At 35.7% G+C, this 8,892-nt stretch overlaps 1 pseudogene; it reads left to right on the forward strand.

Moving 5' to 3' along the window:
* The first annotated feature begins 306 nt into the window (after positions 1–306).
* LOC107568373 (transmembrane channel-like protein 5) lies at positions 307–7,989 on the forward strand (annotated as a pseudogene).
* The last annotated feature ends 903 nt before the right edge of the window (positions 7,990–8,892 follow it).

The following is an 8,892-nucleotide window of genomic DNA, read 5'->3' on the forward strand; positions in this document are numbered from 1 at the left end:
AGTTGCTCAGTATATGTCGTCATTATATTGTTGCTGACGAGTTGGAAGGCAATTAATGAATAACTAATGAATACCTTTTTAAATGTAATACCTGGCCACAAAGTTCCTCCTGCTTGGTATTGGTTGGTGAAACCTGTCACCTGTACAACAAGACAAAGATAAAATGAGATATAGCCCACTTGTACCTTGTATACTACAATTAAATCACAACTTCCTTGTTCCTCAGTGAGGTCAGCAAACCCAGCAGTCTGTTATTCCTGGAAATACACACACACATGTAACATTTAAAAGGAATTTATTTCTTCTCTGTCAAGACAAATCTATGATCAAAACAGCAGGATGAGGAGGATGAGTGTCTTCCCACAGCATGGCACTGCTCTGGGAAACCTGGGACTTACTGCGAAAGAAATCCGACAGGAAACTGAAAACAGTAAGTCATGTTTTACAGAATCTGTGTAGCTTTAATGCAATGTAAGTTGCTAAATAAAAGTGTCTTCTAAATACATAAAGGTAAATATATTTACACTCTCATTCAAATGTTTGGTGTAGTAACTAGTAAGGTTTTATGTTTTTGAAAGTCAAAAAACACTGAGTCTATAAATGCTCACCAGGACTGCATTTATTTGGGGGTGGAAAAAACAGTAAACTGTAAAATATGATTACAATATACTTTAAAATGTAATTTACTCCTGTGATGGAATTTTCAGCAGCTATTACTCAAGTCTTCTCTGTCACATGATCCTTCAGAAATCATTCAGATTTGGTGTTCATAAAAACATTTCTAATTATTATCAATGTTGGAAACAGTTGTGCTGCTTAATATTTTTGTGAAAATAAAAAAAAATTGCTTTTCAGGATTATTGGATGAATAGAAAGTTCAAAAGTACAATATTAAAAAGAGAATCTTTTGTAACATAATATATATGTCTTTTCTGTCACTTTTAAATGTGTTCTTGCTGAATAAATAAAAAATGTAAAATCATAGTTGTAGTATATAAATATAAATCATTTATATAAATGAAAAAATCGATATATAATATATATTATAAAATATAAAAAAAAAAAATATTGGATTGTCTACAGTAATAAGTTTTAGACGTGAACTAACTGAAGATACTTGTGAGCCCAGATACATCTGAACTGGTGTCTGACCTGGTTAACCTGTCAGCCAGAGCCAGATTTCAAGCCATACGATCATTACATATGCCATTTAATGAGAAGAAAACAATCAGGTTAACATCTTTTATAATTATACATTTATGCAATATTTCCCACAATGCTAACTTTTATCTAAACCTGAACTTGTACTTGTCTCAACAGGAACAGTGAACTCTGTCAAACTCTCAAAGACCATCCTCGCTGCAGACTGCTGTCAACAGGTGTCTCAGGTAAAAAGTGAAATGCAATTTTTAAATACAGATTTGTCATTATCAAGTTTCACATTCCTAAAAGTGCTGCATGATATTTCAGGTCTAATAAGCCCCCTCTTCCAGTCTTTCCGCAGATTTCGTGCCAGCTTGGCATCAGCCAGGCAGCATTTGATTATATGGCAGGGCACTCTGAAGGAGATCGGCTGCAGGTTTGGCACTTCTGTCCTCTCCTACTTCTTGTTCCTTACGTGGCTGCTGAAGTTCAACCTCTTTTCCCTCATCATCAACTTCTGCTTCATCACAATCCCACAAATTGTGCACGCGCCCAATATCAGCAGCATCACAGGCTTCAGAGGACTTGAGCTCCTCACTGGGGTGGTGAGTCCAAATACACTAATTAACACTTTACAAAAAGGTTTAATTTGTTCACATCAGCAAGTGCATTAGCATGCACTAACAATAAGCATTTACAGCATTGATTAAGGTAAATTATTGTATAAATATTCATTGTTAATGTATGCTTGCCCATAATAGTTTAATCTAATATTGTAATCTGTAATCTAATATATATAATCTAATCATTTATACAGTTTTGAAAGTTAGTTTAGTTTAGTTTAACTTTATTGTCTGTCCAGATTTCCTGAACAGAAATTCATCTTTGACACTGGCATAGAAAATACATCCTAACAGTTAATACTATACATTCACATATCACATAACAAAAATAAATTAATTAATAAATAAAAATGAATACAATACAATATCCTCCTGACTACCAGGAAAAAAACTGTTTTGTGAATTTAGTATTTTGTCATGTCATTACATTGTTTAGAGCATAAGAATTTTTTTTTAAAATTAATTAATATTTTATTCATATGTTATGCCATGTCCTCTGTCGAAGACATCAGGACTTGTCCTGTTTTTTTAAGAAATAAAAAGACATGAATAGACATGAAAAGGCAAAAACAATGGGATTTTTGTTTTAATCACAAATCAATTTTACATTTTTTTATACCAAACTTTATATGAAGAGGATTCTCAACTATGTTATGAAAGATATTTTTAAAAAACATTTTTCTTTATGCATAATGTGTGTAAAATGGCCATAAACAAGTTTTCCATTATATACAATGTATATAATCTGTGTCTAATTTGCATATTAATGTGTTTTTGGGGCAACATAGAATGAACAAATAAGTGCAATAATGGGAGTAATAATTAGCAAGATTTTCATAATAATATCTAATATTTAATAGGAATATTGATGCATCATTTTTTCTCTATTCATTTGTTGTGTCTCCCAAAATGTGTCATAAACATGCTTTTAGTCCTGGTGTCCTCTACAGTGGACATGTATGAAATCGACGTCCTGTTTCATAACAGAAGGTCATATTTTGATTTGAAACCCCATAACATTTTCCTGAGATGTTGATTTATGACAAACAATTTGAAAATTAATCAGATTTAAATGATAATTACAAAATATGATAATATTTCCATAAGGGTGTTACACTTGATCACTAAATGAATGTCAGCCATTTTTAAAGACCAAGGAGGGGGAGTGGTCATGGAGAAACATCCAATCATTTGGTATCTCTGAAAAGCCCTGAATGTGCTCTGTACAGGGCATCCAGACTTAAAACTGTGACATGTAACGTCTCAGAGAAATTACTAAAACATAGTGTCCTCTACAGAAGACAAAACTCCATAGCTGGTAGTCAGGAGGATATATATGTATGCCCACACATATGCATACACATGTGTACACACACCTACCCAGACAAATATATTACAAATATATTAGCATGTATTCATGTAGAGATTCTCCTTAATCTATATTAAATGCTGTAAAAAAATATTGTTAAAAACATGTTAATTAATGCATTAGCTTATCTTCAAGGAACAGTTCACCCAAAAATGTGTGCTGAAAATTACACTCAGGCTATCCAAGATATAGATAAATTTGTTTCTTCTTCGGAACAGATTTGGAGAAATTGAGCATTACATTACTTGCTCACCAATGGATCCTCTGCAGTGAATGGGTGCCGTCAGAATGAGTGTCCAAACAGCTGATAAAAACCTTACGATAATCCACACTCTAGTCCATCAATGTAATGTGAAGTGAAAAGCTGTGTGTTTGTAAGAAACAAATACATTAAGACATTTTAATTTTAAATCGTCACGTCTGGCCAAAATACCCTAATCCAAAAGTTCATAATCCATAATGCTTTCTCCATCCCCTGTTGTTCTCTCACATCATATTTGTTTAGAACTGTTTTGGACTTTTTTTGCTTGTTTATCCACCGATTCAAACAAGATGACTTTTTTTCACTGGAGAAAGAAATGTTATGAATAGCCTACTTGAATTTGAGCTGGAAACGTCTGAATGTGAAAATGTCTTGAGATGTTAACTCGTGAACTGGAGTCACGTGGATTACTTGTGGATTATTGTGATGTTTTTTATCAGCTGTTTGGACTCCCAATCCGACGGCACCCATTCACTGCAGAGGATCCATTGGTGAGCAAGTGATGTAAATTTCTCCAGATCTTCAGATGAAATCTTCAGAAACAGAGTCATCTTAGATGGCTTTAGAGTAAGTGAATTTTCATTTTTGGGTGGAGTATTCATTTAAATAAATCATCCTAATTGTCAAATGTTCATTATACAAAACTTTGGTTTTATTAAGTGCCAATATCTCTGTTGACAGGGTTATTTCAACCAGACGGTCTTGTTCTATGGTGGTTACAATGGTGAAGTGATCGTATCCAAACCAGCCTACAACATGCAGTTGGCCTATTTTTTCACCGTAGCTGCATATCTGGTGCTGTGTGGGGTGTCTCTTATCTACAGGTAACATATTTAGCAGTACGGTAGGTTATTAAGGCCTTTACAGCATACAAGCAATACAAAGCTTGTTTTGTAGCTCGATCACTTCCTGTTGAGCATTTACACATTTTCCCAGACTTCACATATGGAATATTTGCCATTTGAAAGCCATATTGAAATATTGAACGTTCAAGTCAATGGCTGATTGTTTCCCTAAAAATATGGATGTGTTGATGTTTGAATATTTACATACTGGGACTCAAAGGTCACCATATGAATAGAAGTAATGAATGATGCAACAAACTACCTTTTCAATGCCAGAAGGGAATGCAAAAAGATCTGGTTTTCTTTTTCCTCCTCCTCCTCCTCAGCATGTCCAGATCCTTTCAGAAGAACTTTGTGCTCGAGACAGGACCTGTCTCTGGAGGAGCATGGCGTCTCCTGTGCAGCTGGGATTTCAGTGTTGTCAATGCAAAAGCCATATAGTACAACAAGAGCAATCTCGCCATTCAGCTGAAGGTTCATACCTGTTAGTGTCTTCTTGTAGATGTTATCCCTTTTCTGTTTCCATTGGCTCATTTTGCACATGTCTTCCAGGAGTCCTTATCAGAAAGGTTACAGGAGAAAAACAAAATGTCTCTGTCTGACAGAATAAAGCATCTGTCTCTCCACCTACTGGCCTGGCTACTCTTTTTAGGACTTGCCCTAGGATCTGGTGCAGGCATCTACTTCCTGGGGACAGATCCAGAACTGGTGAGTTCATTTACAGTGCAATAATAGCATAAAAATATGTATTTTGCTTGCATTTCATACTCCCGTGCTTATGTTTTGCTGCAGGCCTTCAGTTTCAATCACGATTCAAGTGATTTAGGGGCTGAGGCATCTACTCTGCTTCTGCCTGTGGTCGTGTCGCTCATCAACCTGATAGTGCCTCTTCTCTACTCTCTCATCAGCAAAATAGAGAGCTACTCCAACCCACGCGCAAAGATCTACATCAGCATTGTGAGGTGTGATCATTGTTTCGTTACAGTTACCAGAAGCATCAGGTAAACGGGTGCAATGACGTTGGTTTTCAAAAAAACACAATGGACCAACACCAGCAGATAACATTACACCCCAAATCATCACAGACTGGATATACCATATTCATATGCTTTACATTACAGTACTATTCATGTGCATACTGTGGATTCTTCCATATGAAGAGTAATTACTGATTACACATGGCACAGAATCAATAGATTCACTTTCATTTCACTTTTTCAAAATTGCTACAGTGTAATCGGAACCATGTGCATCCAGAGTCTTGGCGTCCCAGAGTTTGACATTGCTAGGAATGTACTTGATCTGATCTATGCCCAGACTCTGGCTTGGTAAGTCAATATCTGCATCTTTTCAGCTCTATATTTTGATATTCCTTCCAGCTGATTGCACTGTCTCTTTTATCTCTCTTCCTGTCTGCCCAGGATTGGAATTTACTTCTCCCCCTACTTCCTGTAATGCAAGTCCTAAAATTGTTTATCATCTTTTACATGAAAAAGGTAAGCACCATTATGGCATCACTTTGTCCTTGCAGTCAAGATTATATTGCATGTTGTTAGTTTTATGGTTCCCGTTTCAGATCAGTCTGAGTATGAACTGTCAGCCTCCCAAACACACTGGCAGAGCCGCTCAGATACAAACAGTCTTCATTGCCCTACTCTTCTTCCCTTCGTTTGTGGGAGCATTGTCCATGGTAGCATTCACAGTGTAGAGGTGTGACCCCTTCATTTTATATTTTCAGTTTTGGTTTATCAATTGCCTTCTTACCAAGTTACATTTCTACAGTGCTTACATTTTAGGAACACTTAATAAGCTGCTTTTCAGGTGACAGACTATAGAGCGGCACCAGTTTATATAATAAATGCAAAGTGTTTTTGCATTCCGCTTTTTTAATCATTTCTTTATGTAAACATGCGCTCGATGGACACTTTGTTCCGCAAGTGCCATATTTTTAAAATACCATGTCAAATTTATTAAAATTTTGTTGTTTTTCTTGTTATGTTCATGAAAAGAACTAAATGGGTAACTGTGTCAAGTTAAAAAGAAACATTGTGTTTTAAATCATAGGCTGCATTGTGTAAACAAGGCCATTTGCATTCTTGCCTTTAAAAAATGTGAGATGCAGCACAGAGGAATGGAAAAAAATGCAGGGTCTTAAGATACACTTTTTTTTAAAAGCTGAACATCTTTTAACTTGATACTGCGTTTTAGGAAAGACACTTGTGCGTGAGACTCAAAAAAAAAAAAAAAAAAAAAGAAGTGAGAGGTGCGTTAACGGTCAAAGACATCCGTTTAGATGAATTGCTTCCAAGGGCACTTCAAGACTATTTAAAACAATTTGAAATAAGACCATCTTATCTTATCTTCTGAACGTACAGTAGAAAAGATATGTAAAAAATTATGTAACATTTCAATTTAAATAATATACATTTATTTTGCAGTTATGCCAAATTACCAAATATATAATGGGAGCCTAAAAAAGTTTGTAAATCCCTATCCAGTAGATCATGAACATTTGGTCACGGGGCCTTTGAAAACTGTTATGGACAATGGGGGACGCTGCCATTAAAATTATGAGAACCACTGGTCTAGTGCATTGTTTACATAGAAAAACAATTCAAAAGCAATGGGTCATAAAATGCGTTGTGTGAACAGACCCCAATGTTACAGTTTTTTCTGGTTGTCTTGCAGTCTGAAGCCTTCAGATCAGTGTGGGCCCTTCCAGGGCCTCGACACCCCCTTCCACATCGTTTTCAGTTGGACTGATTCTTTGCCTGAAAATCACTGGGTCGGGTGGATATTTGAAAACATACTGAGAAGTGAACTCTTCTACTACCTGATTAGCCTCATCGTCCTGTAAGTCCACAAGCTGGATGTTTTGTGAACTACTCACATAGGAAACATCCATTTTTACAGCCAGATATTCAAGGAAACCTTTTCTCCCCCTGGGCAGATCTGAGACTTTCTGATCTGTTCTCATTCCTCTCTCTCTTCTTTCAGAGTCATCACTTATTTTCTCTGGCAAATCACTCAGGGACGGAAACAGCTCATCAAGACTCTGCGAGAGGGGATTGTGAATGTGAGTGCTGAGATCGTACGAACCTCACTCTAGCATCCACTGCACTTCAGTGTCACCAAAAGCTACTATATATGGATAATAGTTTTAACCTCACTGACTCCATTCTTCTTCCATCTGCCTGTCAGGAAGGAAACGACAAAGCATTTCTCTTGAATAAACTGCAAAATGAGAGGAGAAGGGAAATGGCATCCTTCAGACCTCAGGTGCTTGTTCTCATGTGTTCTGTCTGTTCTGCTTCCTCCTTGCATCTAGTTGTCATTAGTAAAATACTGTACTCAACAGAAAGAGTGGAGTGCAATTGTGGAGATTTTAGCCCGACAAACACCAGAATAAGGGCACCTACCTAATGAGGATTACTGCCAGGGGCTGTGCCTTCAAACACCACAACAACTTAACAGACAGGAAGCTAGATTTATGTATCTCACCTGTTGTGATGGCCTGTAAAAGCAGAAAAAAGTACCTACAGCATTTATTTATAGCTCATATATTGAGTAAAGCTGAAATGGAGCTTATGGATTTGATCAGTTCTGCTCAAGTTGCTATTGTAAATTCATTTTGCTCATTTAAAAGCATTTTTAAACATTCTGATGTTAATTTCTGTTATGTAGGACTTTGACCAGACACCACATTTCAACCCAAACTGGATGAATACGCTGCCCTTGGATATGTGAAATATGTTCTTTCATTATTTTTATACTGTAAATGCTTTTATTTTGTAAATATTGCATTAATCTGTAACTTATTTCGAAAATTCCAACTATCATCTCTCTACTGAATGGGAAGAGGAATGATTTGGAAACATTAGCAGGAATGGCATAAGAATTGCATTTTGTGCTTGTCTAGTAGGTGACACTGTGTTTTCACAGTGAGTCTCACACATGGTATGTGTGAAATAAATGAGATAGTCTGGTCACAAATTAAGAACGCGTTCCCAAGATTTATTTGTGCATGGCCATGTTTTATTAATTCATTCCCTTGTTTTAGTTAAATCAATATCACACTGTATTCATTTGTTCCCTTATTTTAGGTAAATCATGGCCATGTAGTACCATTTAATTTTCATTCATTTTTAATTTAGTTAAATAATGGCTATGACTAAAACAAGAGAACAAATATTAATAAGTTTTTTTTTTCATGTGTAATGCTCCATAATTTCCTCATAAGTAGGAAAACCACTGTACTAGGTGAAAAACTAACATTTTACCTCTAGAAATTTGATTGTATTTTCCTCAACACATATTCTGATACATCCTAATAATTTCTTCCGATTAAAGTGTTATTTGTGTAAATATCAACAAATACATATTTTAATATGTAAATAAGTGTCATCTGTGAAGAGCATGTTGGATGCAAAGAACCTCAAAGCTTTGTTTTACTCATAACATTATCAATTTTATTGTGAAAAAGTTGTTGCTTTTCATACACTAAGAACGGTACAATCAATAATTTAAAAAAAAAATAGGTTTTTCGTTGTTGTTGCAAGAACTTCTGATAATTACGCAACTAATTCAGCAGCTTTTAGCTTCAACCAAAGGAAAATAGTGTTTACAATTGTGTTCCTACTGCTCCACCAA

Source organism: Sinocyclocheilus grahami, unplaced genomic scaffold (assembly GCF_001515645.1).
Source record: "Sinocyclocheilus grahami isolate Dianchi unplaced genomic scaffold, SAMN03320097.WGS_v1.1 scaffold27.1, whole genome shotgun sequence".
Lineage (NCBI taxonomy): Eukaryota > Metazoa > Chordata > Actinopteri > Cypriniformes > Cyprinidae > Sinocyclocheilus > Sinocyclocheilus grahami.